The sequence below is a fragment of the Typopeltis vanoorti genome, chromosome 7 (assembly GCF_054136105.1).
Source record: "Typopeltis vanoorti isolate ZY-2024b chromosome 7, IOZ_Tvanoo_1.0, whole genome shotgun sequence".
Taxonomy (NCBI): Eukaryota; Metazoa; Arthropoda; class Arachnida; order Uropygi; family Thelyphonidae; genus Typopeltis; species Typopeltis vanoorti.
The window spans coordinates 101196016-101219088 of NC_143555.1; the positions used below are offsets into that span (position 1 = coordinate 101196016).

A 23073-nucleotide genomic window follows, 5' to 3' on the forward strand; every position below is an offset into this window, starting at 1 on the left:
CCTCTACAGATAACGGGGAAGATGAAAAGCATTCTTGCTTCGCCCCTCTAAGCCAGTTATAAGGACTATTATTGTGTTCATGCAATCGCAATTGACAATTGACATTTCATTCATACAAACCAAGTGCATCACCGCCCATGTGCTGTTTCATAAACTGAGGCTTTCATGGAGTCCGAGGACTCACTGAGGAGGGAAATAGTTTCACTTCACCTACACAATACGCCATCTGTCTACAATAATGTAGTTCCACTTCACCCCAACAATACTCCATCTGTCTACAATAATGCCGTTTTTCTGTTAATTATGTTCATTTTTCGTTCTACCTGTATGCAAGATGGAAAATCCGCGTTTCTGTCAAAATAGCCATAGCTTATCTTATATTAAGATGCAAATTATTAAGAATTAAAATTATAAATATTAATATAAAATTATACAAATCACTAACACTCTTTGATTATCCAAAAATAGTATGTGCAGCTTTTTTAGCCCTAAATTTGGAAATCGGTAAGAAGTCTCTACCTTAACCATTACAAATAGCTTATCTCAAGCAACTGGGTGATATTTCGAGACATCACGGAAGAGGAAAAAGAAACCCCAGCCATATCGTCGTTCTCAACCCTGAGACTCTAAACACTGTTTGAAATAGAGTAAGTTCTACAGTCAATTTTTAAGGGATGCTGGTCTAAGAACCCAATTTGCAGCGATGAAAAACCAGAGTGTCTTATAAGGAAAACCAAACTGCCTCATCACGTGAGGGACTAACTAACCTTCAGTTCAAAATCTTTGATAACCATTCAGCGACACGGAGTAGAAGATTCTAAATGACTTCCGAGCCAAAGATCATCGATGTTATCAACTGAACTGCAAAGTCGGAATAATGCAAGCGAATAAAAATAGGATATATAATAATAGCTAGACCAGTTGAGTTAAATAGCAATAAAACATGCTTAAATGTATTGAAATACAGTGATCAGTAGAGAGTTCTAAGCTCTCTCTGCTGTTCATTGACATTTTGAACGAATAACGTTTGTGAGCTATGTGCTCTCCCAGTAAGGACAGTGAAATTAGCTGTGTTCAGTTGAACTTAAGATAGACTTTGGTCTTTTATATTTGTAACTTTTCGCTTCATTATATTCCGAAGCTTCCTTGATTAACGGGTTTGGGTGGTTGCTTGTCTTGGTAAAGAACTTCTCAGCTAGATCTAGGAGAAGGGAAGAGATGTAAGGAATGTTGACTTCTCTATGGATGTGGGAGTTTCTAATAAACCGAGGGGCATTTAGAGTCATCCTCAGGCATGACATTTTGAACTCTCTCATTAAGGGAAAGAGGTTTCCATATTAAAATTAAAGAATGGTATCAGAACAGATGATTATGAATATTTGTGTATGTGATAATATTCCTGATATTATCGATTACTGTGTTATAGGGAATTTACAGTACAGAGTTTTTTATAATTTTGAGCATTTTATTAACCAAATTTCTCAAACATACGTTACGAAATAGACCATTGTAGCTTACACCACCTTTCCACGAGTTGCCATCAAATATTTCGTTGTGGTGCATATTAGCACAGAATTATGCACTAACAGTCAGTCAGATACCTTAATGTTTACTTGTAAAAAAGGGCAAATATCGTTTTAGTGTTACATTGGATGAGTGGACCAGTATTAGAAATAAAAAATGGTTCAGTATTATTGTTCATTCAAATTTAGATAACGCAAAATGTTTTCATTTAGGATTAGTTTGTATTACTGGAAAATGTACTTCTATTGATATTCAGAATTCTGATATTAATCAGGATAAAGATATGCAGGATGGAAAGCCCTCTCGTTTGAACTGTGCTTTCTTTCTATGCAGCGAGCAAGTCAAAAGTACAATTGCTCTTATATTCTGGTGTTAATTATGTTTTGTTCTGATGGTTCACATTCATTTTTGTTGTGATGAGGTCTTATTTGTGATCTAATTAGGAGTCTTTTGTTTCACAGTGGTAGCCTTTCTATGTCTTCCGCGCTTTTTATTTGTATCGACTTTTGTGATTTTTGTGATTTCAAGGAAGAATATCTTAGCATTTCTGATCCACAAAAATTGATAATTTTTTTTTTGTTTTTGCTTTTCTTGCTTGGTACAACAGATTCTGGTAGAAGGGTCCTAAATAATCAGATAGATTGGTGTACTGATTGTCTTGCGATGCGTTTAAGTCCTTGGCGACTGTTTTTTTTCAGTCTGCTGGGTTTTATGAGATTGTCTCTTGTGGACTTGCTTGTAAGTCGAACTATGACTGGTACAGATCGTGGCAAGCCTTTTTTTTTTCTTCCTGGAAATCCGGTTTACGGTCTGAATGTCGTTAGACTGTAGGGGGATGTCAATTGCATGGCCTAACTTTAAAACTACATCTCTGAGATTTATTGTGGATGCAGTTTCAGGAACCCTGTTTATGACAAGATCTTCATGTTGTTGCTAATTTAAAAGTTCATATTGTAGTTTTAGGGAATTAAGTTCTTGATGGAACTCGGTTGTCTCTTTCACCAGATTTCTTTGCTTGTCAGTTAGTACGTTAACACCAATTTTGATGTTTTTCACCGTTCGCAAGACTTCTCCCACTGCTAAGCTATTATATTTAACGAAATCCCCATATTCGCTAATTTGTTTTTGTTCATTCTGCATATCAAAGAGTTCTTGGAAAAGATCTACTAAGCTGGCTCTCCGTTTCTTGCCTGGAGTCCCGTGCTCTAGGTTAATGACTCAATAAGATAATTATAATATATTATTAGGCAAACTTAAATTATCATCAACATATTTGACGTGATAGTTAATTAAAAATTAATTACTTTAATACAAATTAATTTTTATTCAAAAGAAAATGTAAACTTACTGTATTTAATAGGTAAATCATTAATGGCTACCCTGAGCCTGATGAGATCCTGCTAATTTTTCAATATCAGGTTCAATGTTCGACAAACAAAATCTCAAGTCTCCTCTTTAATTTATTTGCAATCTATTTTACTGCTTAGCTAACAATTGCAACACGACGCTGAATCCTTTCTCGATCAAGTATGAAGAAAGAAAAGCAATGAGCAGTACTTTTATTTCTTGCCAAAGCTGAGGATACTTACATCAGATGTTTGGACAGAATCTTTCATTCCACACTGTTGAAATCGTGCTAAAGCTTGAAAATCGTTTTTAAGTCAATAATTGTCTCACACAAACTTTGATGAACAGAAGTAGCATCAAAAAGAAATGGATTTATCACCTAATCGGGTATTTTAATCTCATCAGAGTCTTTGAATCTGATCATCAAGTCTGTATCATAAGATGGGAACAATAACAGTCCAAATCTGTATCTAATATTAAGTCATCTGTTATTTGTAGATTTGGGAACTGCAGAAAATCGAGACTTACAATGCTTTGCTTGTAGAATGTTAATTTACTGATAAAAGTATTTAAAAAGTTCCTTTGCTTTAATAACATTCATGTTGCTCCCCTGTAACTTAATGTTAAGCTCATTTAATTTGGTGAAAATATTAGAAAGATATGCGATGTCAACCTTTTTACTTTTTAGAACATTACGCATGTTCTCAAAATAGTATTGTAGAGATCATTAAAGCATGCAATGTTTTTATTTGAGAGCGATCTAATTTCAGTGTGAAGTAAAAGACGCTCAAATTGTTCTTCATTTTCATGGTAAAGTTCATGAAAAATATGGGTATTCAATGACTGGGCTTTTATTCCATTCACTGATATAATAACATCATTCAAAGTCTTATGTAGTCTACCGGTAAAATGTTTAGCGGGTAAGTGCTGTCTATGACGAGTGCAGTGATTTTTAAAGATATTTGGAGCTGATTCATTTAAATGTACTATAAATCCTCGCTAATGACCAGTCATAGCTCCATCAGTTGCACAGGCAATAATATTTGTGATAGAAATATTTTTAGAATTAAAAAAAGTCTTTAACAACCTTAAAAACTGTACAACCTTTTGTGTCAATTTTCAGTTGTTCAGCAAAATTCTTGCTGACTAATTTCTTCAATAATTTCTTCATTAGTATTTATATAACGCACGTAAGCCATTAACAAAACTTGGTTGTCACATAAAGTTGTCTCATCGAGTTACAAAGAAAATTCTATGATTTTTAAATCATCGCAAAGTTTGTATGTTTTTTCAGTGTCCTTTTCAATTTCTTCAATTCTTGCTGAAAGGCACTGACTTTTACTTCATTTCATTTTACTTTTACCTGGGCAATCATCGTATCTAAAACTTCATTTATAGCCGGTGAGATTAGAGTTTCGCCAATAGTATGTAGCTTTCCCCATTTGGCAATTAATTTTGAAAGTTTGTAAGACAAGTGCCTTCTCTTGTTACTTTGTTTTGCGATCAATCCTTTAAGTCGTGGATGATTTTTAAATTTAGTCTTTAATAAGGTTAAAACACCTTATGGTAACTTGTTTTGGTAAAAAACTTATAAGCTGTGTATTACCAAAATCTTGGTATTTCTACCCTGGCTCCCACTGATGAGACCTCAATAAAGGGCGAAACCGGTCTGGGTAGTGGCCCCTTGCCTTTAATACAAAGCATCATACATCTCCTCCAGAAGATGTGCATTATGGGTAAATATTAAGATTAGTGATCAGAGCTTATTCTACTTTTACCATGAGTTGCCTTGGTCTTGCACTACGTGCAGGGTCAGCTAGACTTGCAATACTTGCAGGCGCAAACTTGACTTGTTTGCCTGTTTGCTTACTTGTGAAATGGAGTAAAACCAGGTTTAAATAGCTTGGTATCTTTAACACACACACACACACACACACACACACACACACACACACACACACACACACACACATATATATATATATATATATATATATATATATAATAATATTTATAAACTATTAATAATTTATAAAATATATATAAATTCAAATATTATAAGAAAATAATTACTTATTATTTTAAAATAAAAAGACACCTTTTTATTTCTTTAAATAAAATATTATATATTATTTATATAATGCTTTTTTTTTTTTTTTTTTTTCGTTTAAGGGAGAAGAAGTGAAAAGTCCTTTTTAGGACTTCCAGGGTAACAAATGGCAATGCTGTAGCCAATGAAGTTTTAACTAAGGCTCGGCTATTGCCGTTACCCAGCCATGACTAGAGCTTTTTAGCTCAATAACACTCCATCCACACAGATTTACTTCATTCAGATGACGGGATAAAGAGTCAAGGACTCAGTCCATCGCCCAGTTCTTATAAGAACTATAAGAACTTTTTTCGTTTAATTAAAAATACATTTTTTCCCGGATTTCGGGTATTGAATTTAGAGAATTCGATGGTTCTACCTACCTTTCTTTCTTTATTAAAAATATTAAAAATTTAAATACAAGCGTTTGTTAAGTGATCGTAGATCGTAGATAGATAAATCAAATATGATGATTGCGGTTCACTCCTGTTTGTAATGATGTCAACCTTTCTTTAAATATCCCACCTCCAAATAGTTCTCGATTTCTTGACGCAACTCATTTTGCACTTGAATATCTTCAATTATAACTGTAATTCTACTGACTTTACGACATTTTACCTTTATTAACACACCATCTCATTAGATCTGAAGAGTTAGAATCGAAGAGTAAAGGTAAATTAATGAACGTAAAGAGTAGAGTTAAATTAACGTCTTCAACTAAAGAGAAAACCATTTTTTTTTTTATTTTTGGATAAATCTCATTCTCTTTGAGCAGTATTTTAAAGTTGGACGGATTTGTGATTTGTACAGTGTCAGTAGTTGCACAGGTGAGAAATAGTGTCTTGAGTCGAAGAGTATATACCTAGTTTATTTTTGGAACCTGAAGGTTTGAGATTTATTCCTGCCAAAAAGGTACAAAAATGTTAGATCAAGAAAAGACATCTAATCAGTTTAGAAATCCGGATATTATGAAAAGTAAGGATGAAGTGAAAAGCCTGCGTAGTTAGTCAGTTTCGACGATGTCCTTTGATTGGAAAGATCTTATTTGAATCCTGTTCAGAAACGCAAAGAAATCAGGGCTATTAAATTGAAATTGAGTCAGTCTTATATTGCAGGATTTCTTCATCCGCAACTAGTTAAAGTGGCTGAATCTGAGAACACTAACAATTGACACTCAGAAATATATAAAAGTCTACCTCCACCTTATCCTAAAAATCAGTGTTATGAAAAGCCAAACGTACTTGGTGGTTTGATTTTTAAGGGCATCTATGTATGCATTAGGGATAATAATTATCATTAAAGGGAAGCGAAGTGAGCTCTTTCTTGTAAGAAAGATTATGTTTGCTCTGATGTATCTGAAAGAAGATGTGCAGAAATGCCATTTTGGAGAATAAAACAACACAAAGAGGGTGGTATTGGGAAAACTGAGATGAGTGGTACTTCAAGAAGCTGAAATTTGAGTTTCTGTTAGAAAAAGAATCTGTCGTTTTGCAGATTGAGATGGAAATGTGTATTTTGAGGTTGTTAACGAGGCTGTATTTGTGAAGGGAACCAAGAAGGCTTTGGAAAGGACTGTGAAATGAAATTCAAACATGGATTTTGTCAACATGAAGCTCTTAGTAAGCAAAACGGTGGTTGAAGTATTGCTAGGAATAATGAGACAAGTAATCTACCTCTTAGTGGTACTTACTATTAAAGTGAATTGGCATTTCCTGTGAGTGATGTGAACACTACCCCGATTTTAGCGATTATCATTTTGTTCATTCTAGTCATATATGCATCACTGTACATAAATTTCTGATTAAACTAGATAATTAGAAACTAGATCAGGAATGGATGACTTATTTTGTTTCCGGTTATGAAACCCCCCCTCTCTCTCTCTCTCTCTCTCTCTGTAAGTTAACGGGCTTTGTTCTTTTGTACATGAAATTTTTATTTTAATAAAATAATAAATATGCTAAAACTAAATAAATAATATATATTTGACTTCATTTTAAATAATTTTGTGATGCGTGTGAAACTATATACTTTTCATTTTTGACAAATAAAATCAGTCATTTTCAGTCCCTTTTAAGGTTTCTAGTACTTACTCCAAACACAGTATTCCTTTAATAGCTCACACGATCAATATTCTAAATCCCTTCGATTATCATATAATATACGAATATGAATACAGTTCACGTCAGGGCCAGTGGCGCAACGGATATCGCGTCTGACTACGGATCAGAAGATTCCAGGTTCAAATCCTGGCTGGCTCGCGGGTTGTTTTTTTAATTTGTTCATACCTGAATATATTCACAAAAATACAAATTTGTGGGAAATGCAAAGTTTTCTTACTTCAACATGAATAGATTTCTTTTCTTGACCCTAAATGATCGTCCATTTGTAAACTCTAGCAATATTCAACCATTTAGTACTTAATGAATAGCATCGCTCTTTAATTGTATCTGAATCAATGTCATTCCATGACATTAATTCTCACAATTTATAGACAAGTAAAGACACATAAATTTGATTATTCCATACGCCGTATAATTCATATAAACTTATCTCAACGAGCCACTTATCAAAATATATCTCACAATATCGTCCCTCCAATATCGTCTGACGACATTCTTTCTCTCTTCTTTCGATTCTTCTTCTCTATATACCTATGTCGACGTTTGTTCATCCCTTCAGATATGCTTTCACTAACTAAAATAGTAATCTAGCTATTTATTATTATTATTAAATACAATGACAATATTTAAGAACAGACTTTCGGTCTTTTTATGGCCAAAACAAAACATTGGCGGTCAACTTATAATCCTGACTAGATCAGATTATCGTATTCCACTAACATTGGAAATTATTTGCATTTCTCCTCTTAACACTCTTATTGTATCAAAAGATCTGTCGTATTAACACAAGTCGATAACCCTTACAAATATTGATCCTCTATCTCTGCTTTAAACCAAGCAGTCACCCGCCTGAAAGATATCTTCTATTCTAAGTGCTATCTTCAACAATTTATGCCATTCACTCAGTCCAAAATCGTGTACCGTACCCTCTTCCCAAAGCAACATAACAAAAACTTATGAAGTCTTAAATTTTAATTTTATTGATAAATTGCCATTTTGTTTCATCTACAAAGCTAGCAAACGCATTTTCAGATATTCTAATTAGAAAACTTTCTTCACTACGATGATTTTCGCTAATATGGCATGATGTTGATTACAGATTTAACTGTCAGTCCATGGCACAATAGACCCATCATTCGTTAATTAAAGTCACATTTAATTGAATATTACCGAGATTGAAATTTCCACATATAGCAGATTTACATTCCTCTATTAAGAGAAAATACAAACAAAAGTATATCAGCACTATCAACAAAAATTGCGCTGCGAAATATCTTTGTATGCTTTATAATCAAACCACACTCCTGAGATCGAGGTTACATTATTGATATTGATAATCAAGAACACGAAACTGAATTAAGCCTATACCAACTAACTGAATCTCTACCTATACCAACTAACCAACAAATACGTCAACACCTTGTCTAATCTCTACTGCTTGGAAATTAAACAAAATAAATCACTCTCCCTTACTCTCGAACCAACCAAAGTCTACTTAATAGTGTATTATTTCGTAAACTACACGGGAAGCTCATAGTTCATTATTGTCTGTCTTAAATCTGATGACGTATCTAAGGAAAAGGACAGCACACCGTTATTCATGTTGCTTGCTGACTTACTTGTCGGGCATATTGCAGATTATGAATTAAAAATTCTTAACCTCTTTAAAATCCATAAATTTTTAACTGTTTGTCTTCTTCATGCTTTATTTCTATTATTTGATATATTCCTATGCTCATTTATTGGTCCCTTACCTTCAACAATATTTCCAATCTCATATTATTTTTGGCTCATATTATCAAGTTCTGTACTAAATATCGTATCTTCCTTACTTTCAGAATTATTAAGGTTTATCTAATTAGTACTCTTTTAAATATAGTTAATTTCATTTAGTCAATAAACTATTAATTTTAGCTTGCAGGTTAAAATACGGAGAAGGGGAAAAGGAGAGCTCTATTACCATGAAAGTCTTACTATTTTCACTACATTATTATTCTTTCCAGATCGTTGATTTAAAACATTGTCCCTCCATTAGTCTATAGCAGGGGTGGGCAAGTTCTTCGGTAATAAGAGCCACATATAATATATTTTTGAATGTTCGAGAGCCGCAGAAACTATTTCAGAAATACGTCTCTCAGCAGTGTGGCAGGAAGGAGATAGGAGTTTGTTCTATTGCCTTTTTACGTTTTGAGTTCTCTAGAGCGAGAATTGCAATCACATCACTAATATTCTTTTTTACAAATTCTCCATGACTGTAAGGTAAGTTACTTCGAGCACTATCCCATCTATAACAAAACTAGCTTCAGTAGCCAAATCGCTTTGTTTACAGAGGGAAAATAGGTTATTTTGTCAGTAAATTAGATTTTAAACGCTTTATCTTGTTTTTTCGCAGTTCTGATCCAGGAGGAAATTCAGATGCAAACTTTTTATGATTACATTCATGGTGACGCTTTGCATTACTGATTTTAAAGTGGCTGATGGCTGTATGACAGGTGAGACAAAAGAGCCTTTTCACCCTTAACAGTAAAAGCAAAATCGTCCTCCCATTCTTGGATAAACACTCTCATTTCTTGTTCGTATTTCCGTTTTATACTCTTCTTGCTCAGTCATTTTATACAAGGGATTTATAACTTTCACTAAAATCAATCTTAATTATTTATTAATCAGAAAATTACTTATCTACACTAAAATTCACTAGTTATGTTCCGCTACCACCACAAGCGCGTAACTTGTGTGTATTGCTTGAAGAGTGATTACCCAGAGTCCAGGCAACGGAGGCGGTGGGTAATGCAGCGATCATAGTGGTCACTTTTGGAACTAATTTTGACGGGAGCGACACAGGCCATAAAAAGTCGAAACACTTTTTAATAAAAACCACGTTAACAACCCTTTTGGCAGGTACCATTTAAAAGCTAAATATGTAAAGTTTCAAAATATGTGTTTTTTTTTTTTTTTACTTATCTTTAAAGCATTTACGAAATAAAATATTCTGATATTTTATTTCGTAACAACGCCGGCAAAGGTTGGTCGATTGGTAGAGCCTCTGCTACTAATGGTTCAGTTAAGTAAGTTTGAGCGCGGTTAGTAGTTGGAAGGGGACCAATCGTTCGATGCTGTCGGCACACTCTCCCTCGATGAGTCTTTGGACTCCCTGGAGGTGTCAAAAAAAAAAAAAAATAATAATAACAATATTGGTACATACTATACTACTATAGATTATTAATATAAAAGTTGAGAAAAAATGGCAATGAAAACCAATATTTTCTCGCTAGCCGCAGTTAGCTTACCCTTGGTCTATAGGATGGTAATGTTGCCATGCTCTATGGGCAGAAATAAAGAGAATTTATGTGATCTTAATAAAAGGAGCAAGATTTATTTAAAAAGTAGTTAAAATAAAAATAATATATGAAAAGTTTTGAAACAAAATTAAATTCTCATTTTTTACAATAATAATTTTGATGAATAAATACATCTTTAATTGTCTATCCTCCTTATATAGGAATCTTTTCTAGGTTTTCAGAAGCGTTTAACCCCGTGTGGTGGCCGGGATAAGAATCGCCCCCACTTCAGCCCATGCATGTCATACGAGACAACTAAAATGGATACTTAGGGAGGGTAATAGATGGTGATTCTGTAGCCAATGAAGTTTTAACTGAGTATCGACTATTGCTGTTACCCTCCTGCCATGATCAGAGCTTATAGCCCTATATTACCCTTTTCATACATTTTCTTTACCGATAACGGGGAATATGAAAAGCATTTTTACTTCACCCATCTAGCCAAAAAAATAAAAAAATAAAATAAAATAAATAAAATAACGGGGTATATGAAAGGCATCTTTGCTTCGCCGATCTAGCCAAAAAAGAAGAAGAAGAAGAAGAAGCGTTTATGAGCTAAAAAAAAAAAATTGTGTACAATTTGAACTCCCCCTCCACCAAAAAAAAAAAAAAAAAAGGACTTGGGAACAAGTACATGAACTACTGCCGGGTGAGTCCATATTTTTGCATAAGGTATGTAGTTATCTTGCATCTGTATATTTCTTAGAAGCACACTATCATTGTTAAATATATTATGGTACAGGCTTGATTTTTTTTTAAATTGAAATTTCAGTATCTGCAGCTTTCTTGTGTTAAATTATGTGAAGCAAGTATTTCATGTTATCACTGGATTTTGTTTTAATTATTAATAAAAACTTTGAAAAATATTATTATATTACTTTATTCAGTCAATGCACAGACCTAAGTTTTTACGTATGATTGCCTGAAGAATCACAGTTAACCTTGTCTTTAATATTTTGTCTGAAATATCGTAGTCTGTTGCGCGAAACAATAACGCTCTCCATTTGCTTTCTCACTGGTATCCGTATTTGGAGATTAAACTAACTCTGAATTATTTTCTAAATGAGCTAGAGAATTCTATACGAGGAGTCTGAAAAGTTCTCGTCCTCGACCATAGATAGCAACACTATCAGCATGATGTTTTTTTCTAAGTTGGTACATCTATCATAAGCATCCATGTGAAATTACAAGTCATTCTATCAAGTAGTTTGTTTTATACAGCTGGCTGAAGCAAAAGTGTTGTCTGTATCCCTTGAAATGAATAAAATTGAGTATCGTGCGGTTATAAAATCTTTGTAAAAGAAAGTTTAACGCCAAACGAAATTCATTCGAAGTACACAGAAGTTTATGGGCACTCTTCAACATTGTTTTCGACAATTAAGAAATGGACTGCCGAGTTTAAACTTGACCGTACCAGCCTTGAGGATGATCCACGTGAAGGGCGTGCAAAAAAGTGTAACAACACCAGAAATCATTGATCAAGTGCGCGATATGGTATTGGATGACTGGCGAGTCAAAGTGCGTGAAATTGCTGAGACTATACACATTTCAAAACGTGTAGGATATATTTTGCATGAAGAACTGAGTATGAAAGAGCTTTACGCAAGATGGGTGCCGCGCTTGCTCACAGCAGATCAAAAATGCATTCGCATGAAAATCTCTGAACAGTGCTCGGAGCGTTTTAACAAGAATAAAACTGATTCTGTGCGTCCATTTATACTATGGATAAGACTTGGATTCACCAGAACACACAACAATCCAAACGGTACTCAAAACAGTAAACAGATCGGTGTTTTGGGATGCTCAAGGCATTTGGTTTATTAGTCTTGAAAAGGGTAAAACAGTAACCAGGAAACATTATTCCGATCTTTTAACCAGACTAGACGAAAAAAATTCGTGAGAAAAGGCCCGGTTTACAGAAGAAAAAAATTATTTTTCATCAGGACAATGGACCTGCCCAAAAAGGTGTTTTGGCAATGGGAAAATTAAGGGATCTGCACTATGAATTGTTGGAACATTCACCCCTATTCCCCACATTTGGCTCCCTGTGACTTTTATCTCTTCCCAAAACTAAAACTATTCCTGCTGGTCAGCGTTTTTCTTCGAATGCAGTTGTTGAGGGGTATTTTGCAGATCTTACTGAGAACGATTATCTCATCCCTGTAGTGGTTCTCAGTAAAATCTGCAAAATGTTTCGCTGGAATAAATGTATTAGTCTTAAGGGAGATTATGTTAAAAAATAAAAATAATTTTGGAATTATAAATTCGTTTTTTTTTATTGTTAGGCCGAGAACTTTTCAGACCACCCTCGTACTTAAGCCATCAATGCCTGGTTCTTTGTGACAGCGATGTGTCTTCATTGTAATCAGCTATGTATTATATATCATGTATTATAATAGCCTATTGTAAGAGTAGCTTATTAGACTCCGAAATTTGAGGTATGTTTACTGGCAAATATATCTACTCCTGTTTTACTATTTCTTCTGCAGAAATTTCATGAGCATAATAATTGTAAATATATTTAATATGTTTTATAATAAATTATAATAATTGTTCATATGTTTACTGGTCTTTTATATTTCCAAGTATTTATAAAATTGAATGTTACCATCAGATCGTTATATTCACTTTACACAGCTGCATCTACTTGGCGATCGTCACCCCTTTTGTATATTTTTGTATCCATGATGCTATTAAAATGACTTCCGTAATATTACTTCGCAACGTTCTTTAATATAATTTGCCAGTGTAGGTATGTTATTTCCTAATTTATGTGAACTGCTGTGTGAAAAAGGGCGGAAACAAAAAAAAAAATTGTTAATATTACTGCAGTAATTATCGCCGCTATACTCCATACATCTTACGTACATCTTTTAGTAAAATTATGTAAAATTAAACTAAAATATGCTATTTACTGAAACTGAATTTATAAATAATTATAATTAATTTAATTAAAAAGAATATTGTGATTACTTGAATAAAAAATTAATGCATACAAATATAATACTTGAATTAAAAAAATAATGCATACAAATCTACTCTATAATATAAAATTATAAGGCTTTTTTTGTAACGTTTTTGTGTCAAGTTATTTGAAATGTTTCGAAACTCAGGGGCTACCCTGAGTGTCGAGCTTTCAAAATTCGAGTCATCAGAATTCAAGGAGAACCGGCCTACGAGTCCGGAACTCGGGGGGGGGGGGGGGTTTGGCTGCCGTAGGCATCAAGGGGGACGGAGCCCCTCTAGATAATATGATATCACATATCATAGCAAAAAGAAAGAGAGCTCTAGCCTACAGGCGGAAAAAGGTTGTTTTCCTAATTCGAGTCTAATCATCATGAAGATATTTTGGGAGTTCATGTCTCTCATTATCGGCCTTTGGAGTATAAAAACTGTGCTGAGGGTATATCAGATATCAAATATAAAACCAGTTTTCGCAATGCAAGATGTCCTTGATGTATATTTTAACAGTAAATACTCAAAAGGTGTAAATGCTATCATTACAATTAAGTTAAATGTTTAAGATTATTTCAGAAATTTTAAAAAATTTTCAATTATTATAAAAATTTGATTAAAATTTATAAACAATTTTTAATTTATTAAATTTAATATTCTATTGAAATAATTCCGTAACGTTTTCTAACAAATTGTTAATATTTGTTATATGCTATTTAAAATATTATTTTCCTATTAATTTTATAACAATTTTAATTACCTGTTAGACACAAATGGCCTGTCACTGCCAGGTAACTTGGCTTTACAGGAACCTAATTAATGCGATGATAGAGCGGTTTGTCCGTTTTACGAAATGACAAAAACCAGAATTTCTGAAAGAAAATAATTTTTCCACCTTCCGCAGCAAACAGCTAACAATGTTACTTTGAAAAGTCGTCATAAATGTTATTCGCATCTGAGATTGGATTTCAACCCACATTTTTACCATCTAAGTGAGTCATAAAAAACTTCGTACAGTGCTTTACGAAATGAATTTAATAAAGTTATAAAATATAATGCTTACTTGTTTATCAGTACTTATTCACAGTTACTTTAATTTTTAATAACTTGCAGAGAAACATCTAAGGAAATATACAATATAATCGAAGTTAGCTATCGTGACTCCGATTCTTAACTCAATTAGCTTAGTCTTTTTATTTGTATACCCCCCCCCAACATCTTATATAATCTTAAATCGAAAGTATAATTCATCAACATCAAAGGAATCCTTGTTCAAACAATGAAAAGTTTCGATGATGTCATGTCCAATTTGTGTATATATATAATCATGTATTTATTATTATTTTATGGCATCCCCGTAGACTCATCACGGGAGACCCAAATCAACCATTATACAAAGAAATCCTATCATACCCTTCCTTGAATCCATTCACAGTCAGAGAACTCACAACCAATTTGGGCAACCCATTTCACTCACTCACCACTTTCAATGGAAAAAATCTGGTCGGCACACCCCTACAAACTACACTCTTACACTATTTCCATGGATGGCTCCTAGTTCTCTGACTATTTGTCAGAGTTTCATTTGCATCATTTTTTTTAAAACCGCTTTAATAACTTAAAAGTTTCTGTCATGTATCCTCTTTTCCGCCTATCAACTAAATTTTGTAACTCACAAACCTTCAACCTATCTTCATAGAAGGTATTCCAGAGACCTGTCACCATCTTGGTCACTTGTTTCTGAATCCTTTTGACCAACTCCTGGTCCCTAAGAAACACAGGTGACCAAATCTGTGCACAGTAGTCAAGATGTGGCCGAATCATAGCATTTTCTTTGTTTGTTAGCGTGTTTTTCAACATCCGTATAATACACCATCAGCTTTTTCAACCCGAAGTGCATAAATTTACATTTTACAACATTAAATTGACAATCAGTATCCTTTACCCACAATTTCAATTTATTGAAATCATCCTGCAGGATATCTACATCACCTTTATCAACTATTGCTCTCCCCAGTTTTGCATCATTAACAAACAACTGAATATTCCCTCTTAAATGTTTCCGTATGTCATTGATATACAAATTAAAGAGTAGTGGCTCTAGTACCGAATCTTGAGGTACTCCACTACTCACCATCATTCTCCTAGACTCCACCATATACTACTCTCTGGTGTCTGTCCGTCAGCCACTCCCTATCCATGATACTAACCTCATATCCATTTCCATCCTCTCCAGTTTTTATATAAACATATAGGGCAAAGATCTGGGTGGAGAATGAAATTCTTCATGTTTTTCTTGAAAAACTAAAGGATGTAGATGGGAAATACTTATTGAAGATGGCTATTCCAGAAAATAGTTATGTAGAATCAAAGCAGAGGAGGTGAAACTGATTCGGTGTATCCAAAGTCGGGTGCCGAAAGTGTTAGTAGGGCAGCATTCATGGCAGCATCTATAGAGAAGACACAGAGCTCGAACAGACCATTTGTGATTGAAGTGAATCAGTAAGAGTGCATCATCGATTCACTAAGCTGTCCTCTTTGGATAACTTGTTATTCATTTTTCGAAATGAAAATACTTAATGAAATGAAAATAGCTTAGTTAAAATGATTGTTAAACATTCAACAATAAATACATGGAAATCGTCTCGGAGATCAAAATTGGCAATTTTAATCAATTCAAATTTCATAATCTACTTATACAGAATATTTTTAACGCAGAAAATGCTCAAATGTCAATAATTGAAGACTGAATGTATTATTTTGTTATATGAGCTATTTAATGATTAAAATATCATTAATTATTATAAAAAATAAACGAAATAATAATTTATTTTGAAACATTGATATTTTATTAGAAAAAAATTCAAAATATTATTTACAATATCGAAATATTTCAATACATCTAATATTTTTTATAATCAATGAAATATAATAGATTCTCTTTTGTGCGTTTTTTTATGAGAATTATTCCAAGTTCTCTCTCTCTTCGGTAATACTATCCCGAGTTTACTACTGTACCAGATAAGTACCAGAATCGCTCAGGTTTCCCTTCATAGGTCGTGATAATCTTTCGCAGAGGCAATGTTGTAGCCAATGAAGTTTAGAGTCGACGATTCCCTAGTAAAGTTCCAGGATTCAGCGGACGCGACCCTCTATGAGAGCTGCTCTTTCCGGATCGATCGTGGTTGGTAAGATTGTTTTTCTATTTTTGGATTCCTTTCACTCCTTTTTTTTCTCTTTCTGCTAGGCTTAAGCTACAGGATTTGCTGGTAAGACTTGTTCTTACGGGATTTCTCTCTTTGCTTGTAGAACCTTCCTGTCCTACGGTATTTTTACTAATCTACCACCACGATCCTTCTCTTCCCTAGATCCTATATCCTTTTTTTTTTTTTTTTTTTTTTTTGTGTGTGTTCTTTTTTTTTTTTGGCCGTGGCCAAACTTAAGACCGACATGTCTTCACTACTTCCTAGGGTGAGAACGGTCGGTTTTCAAACGGACCCAGCCCTAAACAAAAGACATATCTGCAAAGCACTTTGTGAGGCAGTAGGTTCCGAAAACATTTACGGGTTTACCCCCTTCGGGGCAGGGAGATACCAGGTAGTGGTAAAAAACACCACAACTAGGGACAAACTGCTGGAGGGTTTTAAATGTAATGACGTAGAAATCACTCCGTTCTTAGTGGGAAGCCTGTTAAGAACGGTAAAAATTGACAGGTTCCCCCTCGAATATATAGAAAATAGCGACGACGTCATCCACAAGACATTCGCTAAATGGGGCACAATTAAGAACATTAAACGGGGCACTGATGTCGACTACCCGGATTGGAAATCAGGAGTGGTCATCTTCACAATGGAGATGAAAACTCCTGTTCCGAACTTTGTCACCATCGGCTCCGAAAAAGTCATGGTAAACTACCCAGGTGTCACAAAGCAATGCTACAGGTGTGGCTCCCACGAACACCTGGGAGCAGAATGTGCCAGGGCCAAGTGCAGCAATTATGGCGAATCTGGCCATTTACTACCACATTGCACCAACCCCTGCAAGAAATGCCACCAAAAAGACCACAGTTACAATGTGTGTCAACACAGAACATCAGCAGAACGAATGGGGGGTGCGATACAACCACTTCCCGTTCCTCCCCCCCTTAGCTCTGACAACACAGAACCACCAAAAATACCCACCCCGCCCCCGCCACCGATATCAACAGCCCAACCCAAACGTGGCAAACAAGAGGGGTTCAAACAAGTATCACTGGGTAAAACCAAAAAGTACAGAAGCCAAAATTCAACAGCCAGCGTTCCCCCCACCACCACGAACGCAGATACAACCACAGCATCTGCCACAGAGGAAATGGACACCTCTACAGCAAAACGTCAAAGGGAACAGGTAGAAGACGAACAAGCTTCGTTTAAAAGGTTGCCTATGGGCGGAAACCCTACTACCCTCCCCACGACAGGAACAGAACCCACCCCAGCACCATTCCCTAAAATAATTCCAGGGGGAGCTACTATTCTCCACCATGTCCAAAAAGACCAGGACGGGTTCGAAAGAATCCACAACGCCATAGAGAAAAACGGCGAGCCACACTTCTATGCCCACTACACAAAGGGTTCATCAAAACCCTGTGTTGGCTTGGAATGGGACAAACTTGCCGTGCCAGATATTCTAAATGAGGAACAAAACTCCTTTAGAAACTCCATTCTAGCCGCCAATATGGGCTTACATGACTGCGACATCACAGCGCTATACCAAGCACTAATCAAAATAGTTACCGAAGAGACACTAAAATTCTAATTCTCCCGCCCTATAACTACACCACTAAAATGAACAACACTTTTCGAGTCGCCACTCTCAACATTAACGGTCTGCGCTCCGTCAATGCACAACGCGCTGTTTGGAGCCTAATCTTACTGCATGAGGTTCATGTACTCTTTCTTCAGGAGACGCATTTTTATCAGTACTGGGACATAGAAAACTTCTCCAGAAGCTTCCCCGTTCAGAGCTTCTGGTGTTTCGGAGAGCGCTGTGCGAGGGGGGTGGGAATCCTTATTCGTCAGCCTATTCTAGGCGGGTTTTTCAATGTACAGAAAGATGCTGCAGGACGTCTAGTCTCTATAGACTGGAAGTTTGGAGGTAGAGTCATCCGCTTCCTTAATGTATATGCCCCCAACAACGCCCACCAGCGAAGCGGGTTCTTCATGTCCATAGAACCCTATTTACACGGGGCTCAGTATATCATCGCCGGGGGGGACTGGAACTGCATCGCTGACGCAAGAGTTGACAAAGTTGGTGGCAACATCAACTCCGGTACCGGTGGCTCTAGGGAACTGCAACTCTGCTGTGATAATGTCGACCTCATCGACATCTGGAGGGAACATAATCCAGACACAGTGGGAACCACATGGGCGAGCGGGGGAGTCGCAACGCGACTAGACCGCCTCTATATTTCCAGGAACCTTGGGCCACAAGTTATCTCGGTCAGGCATATAGCGGTTGGTAGCTCGATAACAGACCATAAAATGGTTCTTATGAACATCGAACTACCCGAGGTCGTAGAAACATCGAGAGGACCCTGGAAAATGCCTCCAAGCTTCCCCAAAATTTATAGCAAGGATTTGCAGCTGCTATGCGAAGGAAGGAAAAGGGCCCACTGGGACTGGGACGCGTGGGCCCAGTTCAAAACCGAGGCAAAAGAGCTCTTCCAAAACATCTCCAGAGAAAGAGCTCACGCGCAAAGAAAAAAAATGAGAGAGCTGTACCGAGAGCTAGGGTGGTACCGGGCTAACCAGAGAAACGGTATTCCTAGCGATTCGCTTATTAAAGCCGTGGAAATCGAACTCGAGGCACTTCGACGAAAAAAAGTCGCTGAGCTCGATTTTCGCACCAGATTGTTTCTCCGGCAGGCGGAAACACCTTCGGCCGCTTTTTATAACCGGCAGCGCATAGCAGCACAAGATGAGAAAGCGGTTCGGCAAATTCATGCTAACGGGCAAACACTAACAACCACGGGAGACATCCTGCGGCAATTTTCCCAGCATTACACGAGAACCTATTCCGACGAAGCTGAGGAGACAGGCGACTTCGGAGTGTGGAACATTGACAACATGCCTGAACACCTCAGAACTCTTCAAAAGAGACCAATCACTTCGGAAGAGGTTACTCGAGCCTATAAACAGCTTAAGCTACGGAAAACCCCTGGCCTGGATGGGCTAGGCGTTGAGCTCTATCGCTCAGCCTGGAACTTCATCTTGCCTATCCTGGTCTCACTATTCAACAGCTTCCTATTCACTGGTGACGTGCCTGCTGACTTCGTTAGCGGGTACACAATTTTCATCCCCAAGAAAGGGAGAGACCTAAATAGCATGGGTAGCTGGAGGCCCATTTCCTTGACCAACACAGACTACAAATTATTCGCAAGAGTAATTTGTAACCGTCTGAAGTTGGGCATTGGGAATGTGCTAACCAGCACTCAAGTATACGGAGTTCCGGGAAGATCGATGGCGCTCAACCTCTTCCTGATAAGAGACCTTCTTCGCTTTGTGACGAATAAGGAACTCCCACTTGCACTCGTATCAGTAGACTTAGATAAAGCGTTCGATAGTGCAAAGCACAACTTCCTGCACTATATCCTAGAGAAAGTCGGAGTGGCGGCCTGCGTAAGGGAAGCAATCAAAAGCATGTACAGTAAAACAACAACGCACATTGCGATTAATGGGTTTCTTTCAGAACCCATTCCCATACGCAGAGGGGTTCGGCAAGGCTGCCCCCTTAGCCCCCTTCTTTTCTCTTTAGTACTAGAGCCTCTTCTAAAAAAAATTGATGAGACGCGCGCAGTAAGAGGAATACCGCTACCCTTAGGCTCCAAACAGAGCAAAACTGTCGCATATGCCGATGACATTGTCGGAACCCTTAGGGATTCCGAATCGATTTACATCTTCTTCGGCATACTGCGAGAGTTCAGCGTGCTCAGTGGTCTTCACACCAACCCAGAAAAAACAAGAATCAAAATTTATGGGAAATTCGACCCTGCCAGTCTTCCGTATGGTCTGAAACCCACAACCGGCCCATTAACAATACTAGGAATTCCCTTCCTAGAGACCCCAGTGTTGCAAACACAACACTTAATAGACATGTGTTGCGAAAAACTAAAACCCTTCAGTCCCAACTACCTATCATTCGAAGGTAGAGCAACAGTTATCAAAACAGTCCTAAAACCAATGTTACTGCACACCATTAACCTCACAAACATAACAGACACACAAGACAACGCCATTCACAAACATATCACTAATTTTTTCTGGAACAACAGGAAACACGAGGTGCGCAGGGCATTTCTCCATCTTCCCCCCACACAAGGGGGATTCGCCCTGCCAATCCTCAAATACTGCCACCTAACCAACGCTGCTCAGACCATACGGAAAGCACTGGCATCAAATCACCCTTCCGGCAATCTGATGAAATACTTCTTAGGATTTTTCCTACCCTACTTCGGGATTACTGGCCACGCCGGACCATGTGCAGAGACGGTGCCTGAGTGGTACTACACAATATGTAAACTTTTTAAAAAATTGGCAACGGATGGAGTTCGAGTGCTTCAGCTCAGCCCAAACAAGCTGTACTGGAAAATTTTTGACAGCTTTGACTGGGAAAAACCCGATCTGGGCACAAACGAAGAGGTGCTGTTCACCAACATAAAAAACAGCTGGGGGCAACCATTTCACCGGGACTTAGCCTGGAGAATCGCCTACGGCAGACTCCCGGTGAAACTCGTAAAATCAGCTTACAACCCGCGACCATGCAACCCCTTCTGCGACGTCTGCGGTGCGATAGAAACCGTAGGGCACCTCTTCTTTCACTGCCCGCCAGCACAGCGTGTTTGGCACAGACTGGCTGAGGTGCTTGCGATCCCAGCGCTCACATTCCCCGAAATAGTATTTCTACAGTTTCCTCCCCCAGTAACCAAAAACAAGAAACACCTGATTTTCCTAATAAATGTGATTAAGCACCACATTTGGAAAACCAGGAAAAAACACCTTCTTAACGAGGGGGATCGCATCTATCTCCGTGTTAAGAACTGTCTCTCAGCCTACCTCCGCCGCTTCCTGGAGCAGGAAAGGCACTTACGGGGAGAAGAGCGGTTCCTGAGGAGATGGTGTGATCCACCAACCATCTGCCAGATCATACAGGGGGGAATCCGGCTGTGTCTGCACCTATAACACCTTCAAGTTGTAGGTGTTGACGCTATCCCGATCTTCCTTCCTGATCAGCGTTTAACCCACAGGTAGGTCTAGTCCTTTCACAGTTGAAAGTTTTTCTGTCCCCAGGTTGGGGTTGACCTGAACAAACCCGGACTGCGAAGGCCAACATCGAGGTGGTCCCAAGCCCTTTTCAGGGCGGGGTCTTCCGGGCCAGGTCATCTCCCTTCTTTTCCTGGTTATACTGTTCTGGGTTTGCTCGGCAAACTCATTCCTCTATAGAATTGTCTTCCACATAGTCTTTAGATTTATTTACATTTGTTAAGTTTGCCTAGTCTCTCCTTTTTTTTCCTTTTCAGGATTTTTCCTTTTTAAAAGTGAAAAATCAACGACCGTTTTAGAAGCACCCCTGGGGGGTCAACAGCTAAAACAGGTCAGCTGAGGCCTCATTCATCTACTCTACCACTATGCACTCTATCTTTATTTCCTCTCCTACTATCTGCTGAATCTCAGCCTATCTTACTCCACAGGCCAATGATGAGATACGTTGAACTCACAAATTATTATATTCTATCCTAAATGAATATGATCTTTCCATTTCTCTCTATCTCTGTATTTTCTATCCTAAATGAATATGATCTTTCAATTTCTCTCTATCTCTGTATATATATCTCTATATTTCTGCTGTCTTCATTTCTTATATGATCCAATTTTATGAATCGTTTAATTGTTCTTAAAAATCTCATCTCTGCAACTTGTATTTTGCTTTCATATCTCTTTTTAACTGTCCATGTTTCTGAACAATATCAGAGTTGGAGTGGACATTACTTTTTAAAATTTTTAGCTTAGTTTCTCGTCTTGTTTTATTCAGTGTCCTTTTAATTGTTCCATGGATTTTCTGAAAATTCTTAATTTTTTCATCTTTATCTTTTAGATATGTTATTATGCAGCCTAAATAATTAAACTCTGTTATGTGTTCTATTATTTTATTTCTATAACTATTTTTGATCTAACATGATCTCGACCTTTAAATGCTATAACTTTTGTTTTGTTTTGTGAAATTTTTAAAAAACAAAATTGTTGGCTTATTTTGTTTAATTCGTAAACTGATTTTTGAAAGTCCACTTCATTGTCTTGTAATATAATCTGATCATCTACATATAGCATTGCATTGATAGTTTTTCTGGTTAACTGAATGCCGTGTTTTGTTGCTCTTTTCCATATTTTGATAATCTGTCAATATATACGTGCATATTGAATAGAGTTGGAGATAAACTACATCCCTGTCTGATGCCCCGATTTACTGATAAAATAAAATATTAAAAAGAAAAATATTAAAATTCTGGATCACAGATATAGAAAATGGAATAAAAGAAAATTACTCCTTCAAAAACATACAAAGAAACAGAAATATACAAAAACAGAAGAAATAGACAAAAAAAAAAAAGAAAAGAAAAGAAATATATATAACACTATAGTACAGAAAGCTCATCAAGATGCTTGGG

The 23073-nt window shown here is 36.7% G+C and overlaps 1 non-coding gene across 1 annotated transcript; it reads left to right on the plus strand.

The window, feature by feature from the left end:
• The first annotated feature begins 7145 nt into the window (after positions 1-7145).
• Positions 7146-7218, plus strand: TRNAR-ACG (transfer RNA arginine (anticodon ACG)). The gene has a single exon. It is a non-coding gene; the product is annotated as a tRNA-Arg (tRNA).
• Positions 7219-23073: the final 15855 nt, after the last annotated feature.